Raw genomic sequence first — 16399 nt, forward strand, 5'->3', positions numbered from 1 at the left:
AGCGCCTCTTCTTTCTGAAGCCTCATATACAACTTTAGACTTGTGATCTGATATACGCTTTTGAGTTGGAATTAACAAAAGATTCTGATAAGACCTTCAACTTATCAATCTTTTGAGAATGAACCTCAAGAAACCAAGATGATTAGTGGAGATCTGTTAGTTGCGAAGTTGTGATTGGTTCATGTGTTGTTATCGAAGAAAACTTATCACCGAAGAAGCAAATACAATCTAGAAAATAAATGCAATAATCACTTGTACTTGTTATCTTATTTGTGTTTTCTAATTAAAAAAATGAGTGAAAAAAATATTGAATCATCTGGGACAAAATCGGTTCTGATTGTTGTTCAATTTGAAGGTATTTTTAATGCAAGGATTATTCTTACTGAATCAAATTATGACGTTTGGTCGTAGTTGATGGAGATGCATATTGCTGAAAGGGACAAACTCTCCTATATTCGTGGCAAGACAAAGCCACCTACTGAATAAGAAGATGGATATAAAAAGTGGTATGCCGAAAATCAAACAATGAAGAGTGATTATTAATGTCCATGAGTCCAGAAATTATGAAGCATTATTTACGCTTACCTACTACCCAAGATATTTGGAGTGCTTTGTCAAAGGCCTTTTATGATGGGAGTGATGGGTTGCAAGTCTTTTCCTTTAATTAAAAGGCCTTCACTGCCAAACAAAATGGAAAATCTCTATATGAATATTATGGAGAGCTAACTGAGATTTTTTGAGAATTGGACCTTCGTGATAAAGTGGTCATGAAAGATCCAGATGACATTGAAGTGTATCAGAAGTCTATCGAGCAATTAAGGGTTTACATCTTTCTTGCCAAATTGGATGGTGATTTTGAACATGTTCATGGAGAGATTCTATACAAAGATCTAGCTCCAGACTTGGAAGGATGCTACTCTTTGGTTCTATGAGAAACGATATGTCGTGCGACTCTGAAAGGGGAGTCAAAAAATTCTGAAGCTTCAGCTATGGTAGCTCAAAACTGGTCTAATCAAACTTAGCCCAATCAACCTAAAGAGACCAACGATGCAGACAAGTCTCGACAAATACACTCATTGCAATCAGGCTGGTCATACCAAAAGTCATTGTTTCGAACTTATGGGATCTCTGGAATGGTGGGATCATAGCCGTTGGAAGAACAATTCAAAGAAGACTTCCACTGCAGTAGTTGTTGAAACAAAAATTGAAAGTAAGGTTGCTGAAAAGGCCTTAGAGTTGGTAGTAACTGCATATAATCATGGGAAGATTTTGAATATTTCTACACCTATTTCAAATAGTACATGGATAATTGATTTTGGTGCTACAAATCATATGACCTTTGATTCTCGATAAGTCTCACCTCTTAATCCGTCCTCACAAAAATTTGTTTCTACTACCAATGGTACTTCAACCCTAGTTATTGGGGAAGGATCTTTGACCCTCACTAATAATCTGAATTTAAATTCTGTTTTAGTTGTTCCATCTTTATATAATAACTTTTTGTCAGTTTCCTAAATAACCACAGTTTTTATCTAGTATTGTAATCTTTTGATTTGATTTTTGTGTGTTTCCGGACATCGAACAAAGCAGATGATTGGTTGTGGTATTAGGCGAGGGAAGCTGTATTGCTTGGACTAAATGTTAAAAAGTTCTGATAAGCTACGACAAGTGTTGACAGTGGATGGTTCGGAGAGGGAGAAAAAGATATCTGAAATCTAGCTGTAGCATCGACATCTGGGACATATTTCCTTTGGTTATCTGAAAAAATCATTTCCTAGTTTGTTGCAAAATTTAATGTTTCTAGTTTACGCTATGATGTTTGTGAACTAGCAAAGAGTCACCGTGCTTCATTTCCAGTATGTTTGAATTAAAGTCCACTTCTTTTTATGATTATACATTCTGATGTTAGGGGTCTATCCTAAGCCACTACCTTAGGTGGATCACGTTGGTTTGTTACTTTTATTGACGACTGTAGTAAGATGACCTGGTTGTGCTTGATGAAATCCAAAAGTGAAGTGAATTTATTATTTCAAAAGTTCCGTAAATGATTGAAACTCAAGACAATGCACATGTTCAGGTTCTCCATAGTGATAATGGTGGAGAATATAAGAGTTTTGACCTTCAACAATATTTGAAAGCAGATGGAACTATTCACCAAACCACTTGTTCCAATACACCCCAGCAGAACGGGGTTGCAAAGTGAAAAAATAGACACTTTTTGGAGGTTATTCATATTTATTGATAGAAGCTCATATGTTGTTATCGTATTGGGGAGAAGCACTTACCTCTGCAACATATCTAATCAATCCAGTATCTTCCAGTTCTATTACCTTTCGGATGCCATTGCAAGCTCTCACAGACACAGTTGTTGTCCCAACTATCCCAAATTTACCTCCTCATGTCTTTGGTTGTGTAGCATTTGTAAACACCACCACAAGCATCAATGCAACAAGCTAACTCTTCGAGCATTGCGATGTGTTTTTCTCGAATATGCTACTCATCAAAAGGGGTACCGTTGTTATCACCTTCCAATTTGACAAATGTTCATCACAATGGATGTTGTTTTCTATGAAAACTTGATGTATTTTTCCTCTGAGCCTAAACTTCAAAGGGAGTACTAGAAAGAAATTCAAGAAATTTAGACTCTGGATTATGATTATCACACTTTTAATGAAGGAGAATCCTTTTAATCCAAAGATCATGACCATGATGTGGGCATAAACTTAGACTTGGATCAAAGTGGTGATGAACACCCAAAAACAGAAAATATGGCTCCAACCCCACCATCGTCCGAGTTTGAGTCCTTCACAACTGATATACCAAACCAATCGATTGATGAAGATGCTCTTGATTTAGTACCTGAGTCACTCAGAAAACAACTACCACAACGTCATACTAGAGGTATTCCTAAATCCACATATGAACCCGAACTTTCTAGTAAAGTTAAGTATCTTACGAGTTATTATGTGTTGAACCATCTTTTTTCAGAGTCAAAATTTTTATTTGTAAATCAATTATCTACTATATCTATTCCTAACAGTATGTAGGAAACCTTAACTGACCCTAAGTGGAAAACAGCTATGAATGAGGAGATGAACTCTCTACAGAAAAATGAAACTTGGGAATTTGTTGATCTTCCAGTAGGAAAGAAACCAGTTGGATGGCGATGGATTTACACTGTGAAGTATAAAGTTGATAGTACAATTGAATGCTTTAAAGTGAGATTGGTTGTAAAAGGTTACACCCACACAGAGAGATTCGCACCTGTAGCCAAAATCAACACAATTCGAGTCTTGTTGTCTTTAGCCATGAACTTGGATTGGCCATTGCAACATCTCGATGTGAAGAACGCATTTCTGCATAGTGAATTATCTGAAGAAGTTTACATGGATCTCCCATCAGGATGCATGATACGAAAAAGGCATAGTCTAAAGGTGTGTAGGTTAAAGAAATCGTTGTATGGGTTGAAACAATCTCTGAGAGCCTGGTTTGGAAGATTCACAAAGTCTATGATAGCTTTTGGCTACCATCAAAGCAATTCAGACCACACTTAATTCTTGGAAAGACAATAGGGTAAGATCATTGCACTCATTGTATATGTGGATGACATGGTAGTTACAGGGAATGATCTTGAAAAAATGAAGACTCTCAAGAATTACTTGTTCATAGAATTCGAAATGAAAAATCTAGGTCCCTTAAAATATTTTCTTGGGATCGAAGTATCTCGATCTAATAAAAGAATCTTTCTATCTTAAAGAAAATATGCCTTAGATTTATTACAAGAAACTGCTATGACAGCATGTCAACCTGTTGATACACCAATGGAAGCAGGATTGAAGTTATGTTTTGAGTCCAACCAAGCACTTGTTGATAAAGGAAGATATCAAAGACTTGTAAGGAAATTGACGTACTTAGCACACACAACACCAGATCTGGCTTATGCATTGAGTATTGTTGGCCAGTTTATGTATGATCCTAGAGAACAACATATGAATGTAGTTATGCGTATTTTGAGATATCTAAAATCTGCTCCGGAAAAAGGAATTTTGTTTACTAAAAATGTTGATTATCAAAGCATAGATACATATACTGATGCCGACTGGGTTGGAGCCATAGATGATAGGCGATCTACCTCCGGTTACTTTACTTTCGTAGGAGGTAATCTTGTTACATGGAGAAGAAAGAAACAAATTGTTGTTGCTCGCTCAAGTGCAAAAGCTGAATTCAGAGGTATGACACTTGGACTTTGTGAAGCATTGTGGTTAAGACTTCTTTTGCAGGATTTGGGTAATCCATCTGTGCAACCGATTTGACTATATTGTGACAATAAAGCAGTATGTGATATTTCCCATAATCTAGTTAAAGCATGTCGAGATAGACATATTCTTCATTAAGGAGAAGTTGGATGAAAAGATTGTGGAGTTGCTTAAGATTCGATCTTAGGATCAACTAGCTGATATTCTCACCAAAGTAGTCTCAAATCAAGTTTTTTCAAAAATTTTAGACAAGTTGAGCATATGTGACATCTATGCACCAACTTGAGGGTGAGTGTTGAGATTTACTCTCTTGTAATTCAGGATTCTACAAATCGTATAACTGTAGGACTCTAATTCAGAGCTAATTTGTAGAGAATTACTTTCCCTATTCTTGTATAATTAGTTATCTAATTAAGCTAGGATTGTATTCTATAAATAGAAACGATCCCAATCAGTAAACATGATTCGATTACAATTTTAACCTTCATATTTATTTATCTGAATTGAAATACAATGCACCCAATATATCTCCACGTGGTTGTGAGAACGTGTGAGATATCCCTACATCTATCTATCATGTCTCTAGAGTTACTATCCTATTCAATCAGAGGAGAACATAAGTTCTCACTATCCATTAATTAATCATTAATTTCCCTAAGAATCTATAAAAGTATACATTTTTTTGGAAATATTTGTGATTCAAGGTATCAACCAATTCCATATGATGATCTTGATTAAGTAGAAAAGGCTTACAAAACACGATTAAATAATAATTAGTCAAAGCTGTGAAAAATTAGTTAAGTGTTAAAAATGTGATTTTTATTTTTATTATTTATTTATTTTCGAAAATGATTTTGGTAAAATGATTTTTGCAAAGTGACTTTGGCATCACTAATATAATGACCAAACCATTATAGTAATTTTCAATTGCTATAATAATGGTTTTATTAAACTTGCGTTTTTCGGGATTTGCACTCAGATTTTACCAAACTACTTTTTCAAAACTTGTTTTATCATATTTTCTTTGTGAAAAGTTGTAAGGAAATATAAATAATAGCTCATTTAACATTAAAAAAAAAAAGTAAGTCTATATAATCAAACATCTAAAATGTATGATTTCACCTATCAGAAAATTGCATGCATGATTTAAAATCAACCAACACTAAATAAGAAATCCAACAAAAACTCATTTGATAAATCTATGTTTTCTTTAAAACTAACAATTAAAAGATAGAATTGAAGATTTCCTACTTATTTCGTGACTTCTAAAATGAAATTTCGCTAAGAACGACTCCCAACAGATGCTCCTTTCTTGAAACCCTAACTTTAATCTTCGTTTTCGACGAAATCTCTTCAGCTCCAATCGAAGGTCTCGATGAGGTGGAGTTTTTTCTTTTTTTCGCCAATCGTTGGATCTTGCTCGAGGGTGGTTGGATCGTTGTTTAAGGATCAAGGGTTTTGGGTCACTTACGCTGTGAAACAAAGAAGAAAAATAAAGAGAAATTTGATTTTCTCTCTTAAGTTTGGTATTTATATAATAGTAGGGATGTATTGGTAAACAATGTAATTGTTTTCTTTTTTGAATACCTTAATGCTCGAGACTCCGTTTTTCATAAACTTATAATCCACTTCGACTAATTTCTCTTAACCCTTCTCTCCAAATATTTGTATGGAATCATTTCTAAATACTTATTACAAGATTCCTAGATATACACATAACATAATAATCAACCACCTTGAGATACGAAATATTTTTTTTAAGACATTACAATGTCTTTTAGTTCAATCTTTATCTTTTCTTCATATTACATTTCTTTATCTAAGCAAATCAAATCAAATCAAATAGTCAAAGTTCTAAAAGATCAAGTGGCACTCTCTAAGTTCATCCAAATCTAGAGCTCTTTCCTATTCTTGCAACAAAACTTTGAGAAATTAAATGTATCCCATTAATTACAAAATCATAATAAAACCTCTTACCTCTTTAAAATTACAAAATATTTGTCAATGAATATAAGATCACAAGTATTCTCCCCAGGTGTCAATATAATTTCCATGGAAAAAAATTTGTGAAAAAAGTTATAACATTAAATGTGTACATTCTTTGGTTTAATCGCTTATCACTACGTCATTTTGAGTGGAAAATGACACTGATATAGCGCTAAAAATGACTGTTCAAATCTGTCGTTAAATGCGACAGATTTTGACAGTCATTTTTTGTCCCAATTTAGTATGAGATGTCTATAGTAATCGTTCTCTGTGATAGATCTTAGCCTTCAAAACATTTGTGTGTTTTTATGCGTATTTTAACCATCAGATTAAATCTCAAACCCACGATATGTTTAACCTTATCTCAATTATACCAATTGAATTGTTTTAGGTTTTTTAATAAACAGAGATCACACGTTTACAGCAGAACCCTAGGTCGCGATTTCCTCTCTCTCCTTCCGTGCGTGTTGATCTCCCTCTCTCGATGTCCATCTCTCGCTCATTCTCCGTCTCATTCTCCTTCAATATCTCTTTCATTCTTCGATCTTCATCTTTTGATCCCTCTCTTTATCTCATTTCCACCACGATCTCTTAGTTTGATCTCCTCTTAGAAATGAAAGGGACGAAGAAGGCCTCTATCTCTCTGTAAAATTTGTTTTGGATTCTTTGGGACAAACATGTGCTTCTCGTTTATCTTCAAGAGGTCCAGATCAGTTGGATGAAATTTACTAACAAAGGTAAATATTTTGAGTTTGGATTCAAAGCTTTTGTTTGATTGTAGACTTATTTCATCTTTTCTTGATGTTTTTGTGAAGTTCGGGTCGATTAGATGAAGTTCTTGTAAGAAAATCGAGAGTTTGAGCTCAAATTCACAACTTATCTTTAGTTGTTGATTTAATCTGTTTGTTTTTGTTTTTTAATTACTGAATTTCATATCAAATAGATCCAAGGTATTTTGCCTAAATTTTGAATACGAAGCTCAAATTTACAGTATTTTTCATAAAGACTCTTAACGAGTTTCTCTTCGAGATATTTGAAGTTTGATGCTTTATCTTAATCTTTTCTCTTTTGATATGTGATTTCTTTTGTTTCATATCAGGTCTATTGCTTGTGTGATTGAAGTGTTAGTTTGACTATCTAAATGTTATTTTCTTTTTTCAGTAAAATTGGTAAAGAATAGGCTATCTGATGGGGTCTAATTGGTTATGGAGAGGTGAGCCCATTTCTAATATTTTTGTTTCCCCATATAAGCTACATTACTTGGTTTATATTTCACATATTCTTCTTTTATTTTCTCTAATTAAAGATTGAATCTGATCGACTCTTTTGTAGGTCTTCTTTGAAAATCTAAATTCCGATCTCATCTACTTTTAAAACAGTTTAGTAGATTTTGTTTACAAACAAGTTCTATTCTTGAAGAAATAAAATAAATTTTCTTGAAGAAATAAATAATTTTTCTCTTGAAAAATGCTCAGCATTATATTTTTTATAGTTTAGTTAGGTTTGAGATAGCAAGGATTCTATACATTTTATGGCTGCAAATTCAAAAAAACCTATGGATTGCTTCTTGTTGTTTTCCAAGAGTTGTTAAGGGCTACTACTTGGTATTTTTGATACTTTGCAGAATATTATAGCCTAACCAACCAAGATAGTACCATATATTGAACCATGTTTACCCACTTGTTAAGGGCTACTACTTTCTAGAGTTCTTTAAGATTACTGATTGGAGTTTTGGGGCTTTAAGACATATCCTGCATTATTTTCACGTTAGAGCTATTGTGCTGATCTCTTAAGTTTAAGATCTCCCCTACTTATTCTCTTAGATGATCTTTGTGAAATATCTAGTTCTATAAATTGCGTCAGTTTTTTAGGTGGTCTTTTTTACACAGGAATTCGGTAGTTATCAATTTGCTTGATTGAGAGAGACCTGTTTGTGATTGACCAATCTTATTTTTATAGCATAGTGTGGCATCTTAAATGTTACGATGCATTTTCTTGGTGTACAATCATGATGTTTTTTTTTTGTTTGCTTTGTCGGGCAGCACATACCAACCACCCTACACGTGTACAATCGTGAGGCTTATTTACTTCTTTAAGGACAAGTTGGCCAATAGTAATTTGATCTGTGCAATCCATAGAAGATGCCTTTTTTTCTTAACGGGATTGTCACTTGCTTTTCCCCTTTTATTTTGAAAAATACTAAACCACTACTTTTCCATTTCTATTTTGGCAGACTATAGGATATGTGATTTATTTTAACTTACTCTAGTTATATTGTCCATAGGTAATTTGGATGAGAAGGTTTACTCTATTTTGGTAGATTGTTGTCATGTTCTCAATAAATATTTGCCTGTCAATGGTCCATGGCAGGTGGGCAAGATGGACAGCCGAGCTTTTGTATCCTAGTTTTCTGTTAATGGTTCTCTTTTTATTGTCGGGTTTCAGGTACTGCATATGTTTCCTTCTAGCCATGATTGATTTTGTGATACATAGAGGAAATAAAATAGATGACTTGTTTATGCGGATATTTTATTTTGTTGTATTGCTATATGTTGGATTTTATTTCTTTTGAAAGATATTATTGCATGTTAGATTTGCATTATGTTGTGCATAAAGATAAGCAATGTGACATCTAGTAACCCCAACATTGCAAAGCTGGGTCACTGCTGTTAGCTTTCTTCCACAGATCTTTCTTACATTATTCTTAGAGACGTAAATAATCGCATTGTTTGAAAAGTGCATATAAGATTCTATCACTAACCTTCTCATCCAAATTAATATAGAAACCAATCGACACAATTCTTACTATGAATATCTTTCAGTTAATCATGTGTTCAGTGAACTTTGGGCTCTCATCTAAGTATCCTAGCTCTGGATTTTTATTCCCCGTGAGCTACAAGCTTTGGCCTTTTAATTCTTGAAATTGAGTTTGTTATTATGTGCATTTTTTTCTACCCCCATTTGTATTATTCTTCTAGCATCCAAATTACCCGAGTATTGCAGTTATTGTATATCTATTCAAAGCGGAGACCCCCATATCAAAGCATAGAGCAGACCACTTGAACTTAGTCTCCTTCACTTTCATAGCAATGGTATTGGTGTCAGTCATTCATTGTTATTCCTCTTTCTTTGGTATTACATAGTCTATTTTCCTCCTTCTTGTTGTGGACTATCAATTTTGTTTCTTGCTATGTTCTCATCTCCAATATACTTGTTACCTTGCCCTACCGAAACAGAATATAAAAAGCAGTCTTCTTCCTTTACTTTAGACAAAGACTACTACAATACTTTTTTTTTTTAACTTATCAAAAAAAAAAAAAAAACCACTTTGGAAAAGATGCGTTTACTACTTTGCTTCTTGTTTAGGAGATGTTTTTGGGTGTTGAGCTCCCTGATAACTTGATGATTACCCCTGGTTTTTGACATTTTCGAGAGTACTATTTACGAACTATAAGATGATTATTGTTTAATCTCATACATTCACAGACCTGTAATACTGGTATCCGGTCAAGTCCTCAAAATAATAAATCTTGAGGGCTAATTTCGATGGCTACCCCAAATCTCTTATAAATATGAATGTCTCTTGATGTTTTGTTGATTTTTGGAAAAAAAAGGATAAGCATCAAAAGGGCTTATCCTGTTTTTTTGTCATAAACGACCGATCCACCAAGCAATTGTTTGTTTTTTGCCTGAATTTTGTTGTGGAAAGATTTTTTATTTTTTGACTCTAAGATTATGATTTTTATAATCTATTTGGATGATTTTTTATTTTGTTTTGCTTGTATAATTTTTGATCTATTATGCCTTCTTTTATTTTTCTCAATTTTCCTGATAAATCTCTAGAAGATGAAAACAATTGTAATCCCTCCGAGAATTTTCTCATGAGTATTCCTGAGGAGATTTGACTATTCTTTAAATACATTTCTTCAATTATTGGCATAGCCTTCCCACATTCTTTTATTGAGCCCATAAGGAATCACACTTCTTGTTTCTATTTGTTTATCTAGTTTATCAAAGCTATACGAGTAGAAAGTGTTTTTAGCATCTCTTTTATTAAAGTGTTAACATTACCATCATCTGCTATCAATATTTGACTAATAAGACCTTACTGGTAATATTACTTCTTATTTTCCCTTAAAAATCTTACAGCTTATCGGAAGCTCACTAGGAGTTATCATCCAGATGTGAACAAGGAGTTGATGATTAGTTTATAGTTTGCAGCGTTTATGCTCAAGATATTTTGGTTTGCAGTTACTCTGATTAGCTACATTTTTTATCTCTGCTTGACTGCTTATTTTATTAGTTTGTTGTTTATTTATTCAATATGCTAAGAAGGTGATCACCGGGATGGTTATGGGATGCTACTAGAAAACAGATGGGTTTAGTAAATTCAATTTTCATACTTGTTAATGATGTGTTTATCTTTCTTTGCGTATTTTTTTTTTTCAAAAAGATTATTGTTATACATTTGGGTTTGCCACAACTGATAGATTTCCTATATTATCATAAAATTATAACCTTTACTTGGTGTCTTTTTATAAGCATTTTGATCATCTTTACATTACAATCCAATATAGGCTCGGAATGTAGTCAATTCCGAGCTTGCCTAGTCTGCAAAATACAGAACTGTTGAGACTTGGAAATAGTAAGGACTACTGCTAAGTAGGAGAAAAACATTTGCGTATTTCAAATTTAAGAGAGAATGTCTTATGGTCTTATAAAATCACATTTGTGTATTGAATGTGTCCCATTAATTACAAAATCATAATAAAACCTCTCACTTCTTTAAAATTACATAATATTTGTCAACGAATATAAAATCACAAGTATTCTCCCCAGGTGTCAATATCATTTCAATGAAAAAAATTTGTGAAAGAAGTTATAACATTAAATGTGTACATTCTTTGGTTCAATCGCTTATGTTCGAAGTATTAAACTTTTTATTGAATATATTCTCATACAAAATAATAATATGTTATTTTAAATTTTAGTTTGAGCACATAAATATTTTTTATTTGGCTGTAGCAAAATCAAGAATTAAGTTAGGGTTGTAAATGGATTGGTTTTGGAAATCAATGTACATTCATAATCATTATAAATATGGAAAGTCCAGAATAAAATTCATAATGAATATATTTATATAATATAATATAATGTAAGATAGATAACTATATGGTGCACATTACCATTTTCAATTTAAATAATTCTTCTCTACTTCAATATGTTAAATTTTTTTATATGACTATGAGCCTACCATCGAAGGAATCAATATGATATTAAAGACTCGGCATTGACATTTTGTATTTTTGTATTGGACTAAGTCGTAGTCACATTCCCCTGAATAGAAATCAAAGAACGATAAATTTTTGCTAGGAAAAATATTGTCTTTCCTTACAAAAATTTGTATGATTTGTTTTTGCTAAGCAAGCAAGTAGAATTTTATTTAAAAAAAATTTAAAGTGATTTCGAAGCAAACCCAAATAATTAATACAGTTATTTAGGTCACATGTTTGGAAAATGCCGTTAGTGATATGGAGCAGTTTCCTGTGTTGAGTGATCAACTTTTTGTGTAAATCAAGTTTTTTCTAATAATCTTTGGTATGGACATTTCTTTTGAATTCAGTGAATGAAAAAAAAAAATGAAAAGGTAAAGTAGGCTTGCAGAAATTGGGTTTTTCCACCTGATTGTTTTTCCAATGGTTTTATTCAAATTAGATTAGTCCCACATTAATTACTCAATGATGGAAACCACCATGTGAGCTTTGTCCAAAAGATACGTATCTATTAAAATAGTATATAAGGAGATTCGTGAGACAATGTCAGTTACATGTTGTCCGTCCGTTGGATTATAGTCTCTAGTAGTGTATAAAAGAAAGGTTTGCTTCTCTTAAAAATAAAGAAAAATTGATCTCATCTTTCTATTCTTTTTTATATGGTGATTTTCTTAGTGTGGACATTTTCTTTGCTTAGCATACAAATTTTATGGATGTCTTGGAGTACAAATCATCAAAGAGTTTGCAGATCCATCAAATAGCACACTACAACAAATATGGAAATTAGGAATGGTTTGCAGATCGTCTCTAATCGAGACGTCGTTAATGAGTTTAAATCGTTGGAAGCTCATTCTATATTTCAGGATTTGGAACGGTTAAAAACCGTTCCAGATCTCAGAATTTGGAACGGCGTAAAAACGTTCCAAATCTGAAAGCACTGGCCCAAAGTATAACACCTTAGACATCGATCTAAAATCCGATGTCTATAAGACTGCTGTTCTATGTTTGAAACTTTAGACATCGATTAAAAACCGATGTCAAAAATGATCATAAACAAATATCTAAACTTTTTTAAAAAAAATTAATTTTTAAATTTTTTTTTTCTACGCCACTATTAACCGCAGTCAAAATAGGCACAAATAGATAACATTGAGATTCTCTATCACATTCATTTATGCACAAAAAGAGTTACAATTAATCATAATTTACAAAATTACCAAATATTTCACCATCAAAATTACAAAATAGAATCATCACCACCCCCCAAAACAAGAAACCTACCCATCACTTCTTCCCTACATTACCATATATACATTACAAGTTCTAAGCACTCGTAAAGTTCTGTTTTGGGAGTTCAATAGCAGTCCACAAGAGTCTTTCCTATAAAAAATTTTCAAAACCACCAGAGATTAGGGGATAAAGCAAATGTTTATAAATAATTAATAATTCCCCTCTAAACTGTAACACCCCGGATTTTCAACTCATATCTCGAGGAAATTAAATGGTGAGATTTGGAGGAAAATATCGAAGGAAATACTTAGAGTAATATACTCGAATATTGCTATGATTAATTTCGAGAAAAATTGACTTCGCCATTAGATTCAAAAGGATCGAAATATATACATTAGCCTGTAAGCAAGTTCGAATTCGAGTTCAGAGGAAAAAGTTATAAAAACCTCGAATTTCGCATTGAGTGGGACCCAAAATAGTGGAATTTTGTTAGAGCGAGAATCGAAAAGATTTGATGACACCATTAGATCCGTAGCAAAAAATTATTCGAAATGGTATATTCGTTTATCGCTTTCCGAGTCCGAATAATTAAGTTATGATCGAAACTAGAAATGAGGGAAAATTACAAGTATGCCCTCAGCTGTGTTATAAAAGAAAAATCTGATTCTTCTTTATTTCATTTTTCTCTTCTTCTCTAAGAAATCCCAAACGACAGCCACTTCTCCACCTTAGGGTTTCGACCCATTGCCATCAAGTTTGTGCGCAAATGAAGCCGAGTTGAACCACGACGAAGAAGACAAAGTTGTCGGCCACGTCGAGAGCTACAACTTCACCATCTTTACTTACCCATTCTTGTTCGTTTTCTCCATCCTCCATCAAAACCAGCCGGGTAGCTCGAGTAAACCTCAACACATTCCATCCGAGGGCTTCATCGAGTTAGGTCTATGCTTCATTACAGAGGAGAAGGAGAACGTCATTGTCGGATACCTAGTGAACCCTCGCTCATTTGGCATCCAAGTCAGCCCAACCTCGACTCTCGAGCCACCAACCTTGATCATTGTGCGAGTTTATCACGTTTGACGTCCACAACCATGTAGGGGACTCTCAATTCCTATTGGTAACTTTAGATTTCTCAAATGTGCATTTAAGGTTTTGAAACAAAATTTATTGTTTGCATTTAAATCGTAGAAGTTGTTGTTTGATTTCAAAATCATGGTAGAAGTAGATGCTTTGATGATGTTTTATTAAGTTTTAACTACGAACTCGTGGGTGGGTCAAATGGTTCGAAGAATGGAAGAAGAAATCGAAAAGGGGATCGAAAACTCGAAAGTTCGAGTGAGGTTCAGGCTGTAGGCGGGTAGGGTCGGTGCCACCGGCACCTACCGACAGAATGAAGCTTCTGCCACCGACGAAGCTAAACAGCGCGAGAAATTTTACACTGTCGGCAGGACCGTCGGTCCCACCGACATCTGCCGATGTGTATTTTGTCGGTTCCACCGACAGACATAGTTCTCTTCAGAACTGAGTTCTGACTTTTGCCTTGACCTCCCCATTGCCTATACTTAATTTACCACCCTTCATTTCATTAAAAACATTTAAGTAAATGTTCCATTTACTTTAAGTTCTTTAATGAAATTAAATTTTACCCCCCATTTCGGGACAATGGGAATGGTTTCAAGATCCAAATCTCAAAGGATCAAAATCTGAATTTTGGTTTCAAGAACAAAACGTAAATTTCGACGTTTTCGGTAGATAATGTAATAACTTTCGCATTACTTTGAATTAGATTACAAAAACTATATGGTTGCGAATCTCGTGATCGAGACTTTCATTTCGAAAAACTCGTTTTCAATTTTGAGAACTTTGAAAAATTGAGTTACAACACTGAGCCAAATTTTCACCAGCTTTTACTAGTTTGGCCAGCTTAGGTACCGTGCATCACGGGACCTTGTTTTTTTTTATATAGACTTTGATGGTTTTCAATGGAAAGATCAAAAGAACGAATTTGAAAGATTGGAAATGGATGGTTGATTTGAAAATATGAAAAATGAGAATGTTGAGAGAATGGGAAAAGAGAATGAACGGTAAAATGTCAGAATCACACCCGAGGGGTGATGTCTGCATTTTTCATTGTATGTTGTATGTAGGTTGGTGAAAGGATATCCAGGTTATTAATGAAAGGGTTGCATGTTTATTTCCGATTATATTAGCGCTTGCGCTGAGTACTGTTGTTTATTTTAGGCCGATTGGCCACGGTTGCATGGTAGGAACTGGATATCCATTCTCAACCCTGTTTTGTTAATTTCTCTTTTGTTTTAAATGAAAAATTATATATATATATATACGTAGCTATTTTGTGAGCTGTTAAAGGGTTTGTGAATACCTGAAGGGGTAGTGCGTCACATCATCCGGAGGGGTGCACTATCCTGGGATGTACGGTAGGGATCACCAAACTCATACGTGGTATGGGACGCGTATGAGAGTGGAGTCATAACTGGAATCCGGGTTCATTCCTTTCTTATTTTTACCAGTGAATGTGTATTGTAAAGGTGGTCGTATACGAGTGTAGTGTATTTTGGGAATCACATGCACGCCTGATAGGCATAGACGAAGATGATTGGTCAGTGATCACTAACAATCTAGTAGTAGTCGAACGTTCTGACACATCGAAAAGAGACCCATTGCTTACAGTCACGTCAAACGGCTAGCCTGAGCTGGATAAATGGTCCCACAAGCATGGTAGACACGACCAGCCACAAAATCAGGAACTACGATGTTATTGAGGAATATCATGTCCTGACTGGGAGCGATCCAGTCGTGAATCCCAACTCTTTAATTCCAATACTCCACCATTTGTATTATGTAGCTGTTGTTATATTTCGAATTATAAACTGAGAAGCATGTCTATTATTCCAATGTTGTCAACATTATTTGCATAAAATGGAAAATGTATAATGAGTATGGATGATTGATGCCATGTGTAATTTTTAAACTGTTTAGTTGTTCATCCCTGACTATATGTACCAGTTGATCGTATTTTATCTTGTAAAACCTTGCATGTATTAAAATGTTCAGTATATTTTATTCGATCATACTTAGAAAGGGTTATTAGTAGGAATTAGTTGTGGACTTACTGGGTAACCATTGTTACTCACCCTTTCCTTTCTATTTTTTTTTAGTTTCAGCACTTGCAGTTATCGAGACAGGCGCAGAGTCAGTAATTGAGGAACATCTGGTCGGTCAGATCGACGACCAGAATCTTTTGCCTAGTGAGCACTAGGGCTACATCCCTTAGTGTTGTCAGTTTCCTCTAGGATGTATGTAGTTTTTGGATTGAGAGTTTAGGCCCATGTTAGAGTGAGAGTATTTTGTAAGCTTGTATATGGTTAAATCTTCCGCACTATGATCTACTTACATGTTAGATGTAATTAGTCTTCCGCTGTTCATTTCCTGTATTTACAGCTTTATATACAGGTTTTGTTATAAATTGATTTATCAGGTTTGAGTTCCGTGAAACGCTAACATAAACAAAGGAAACCATGCCGAAATTTCGAGGTGCCACCTAGTACCTTGAGGTTTGGCATTGGGATTTGTGTTAACGTTTGGCGGGGCGCCACATAAACTTTCATAAAATTTGGTTATAAAGGTATTGGT

General features: G+C 34.1%; 1 long non-coding RNA gene and 1 pseudogene across 2 annotated transcripts; both read left to right on the forward strand.

Annotated features, from left to right (window-relative positions):
• Positions 1-3791: 3791 nt before the first annotated feature.
• On the forward strand, positions 3792-4313 carry LOC147400258 (secreted RxLR effector protein 161 pseudogene; annotated as a pseudogene).
• Positions 4314-6405: 2092 nt separating this feature from the next.
• LOC147400259 (uncharacterized) lies at positions 6406-10652 on the forward strand. Of its 2 annotated transcripts, none has more exons than XR_015179279.1 (4): positions 6406-6979; positions 7404-7455; positions 8613-8687; positions 10392-10652. It is a non-coding gene; the product is annotated as an uncharacterized LOC147400259 (long non-coding RNA). The 2 variants fall into 2 exon arrangements; XR_015179280.1 differs by having other exon boundaries at positions 6408-6979; positions 8613-8639.
• Positions 10653-16399: the final 5747 nt, after the last annotated feature.

This window comes from Akebia trifoliata, chromosome 6 (genome assembly GCF_017979445.1).
Source record: "Akebia trifoliata isolate Shusen 1 chromosome 6, ASM1797944v1, whole genome shotgun sequence".
NCBI lineage: Eukaryota > Viridiplantae > Streptophyta > Magnoliopsida > Ranunculales > Lardizabalaceae > Akebia > Akebia trifoliata.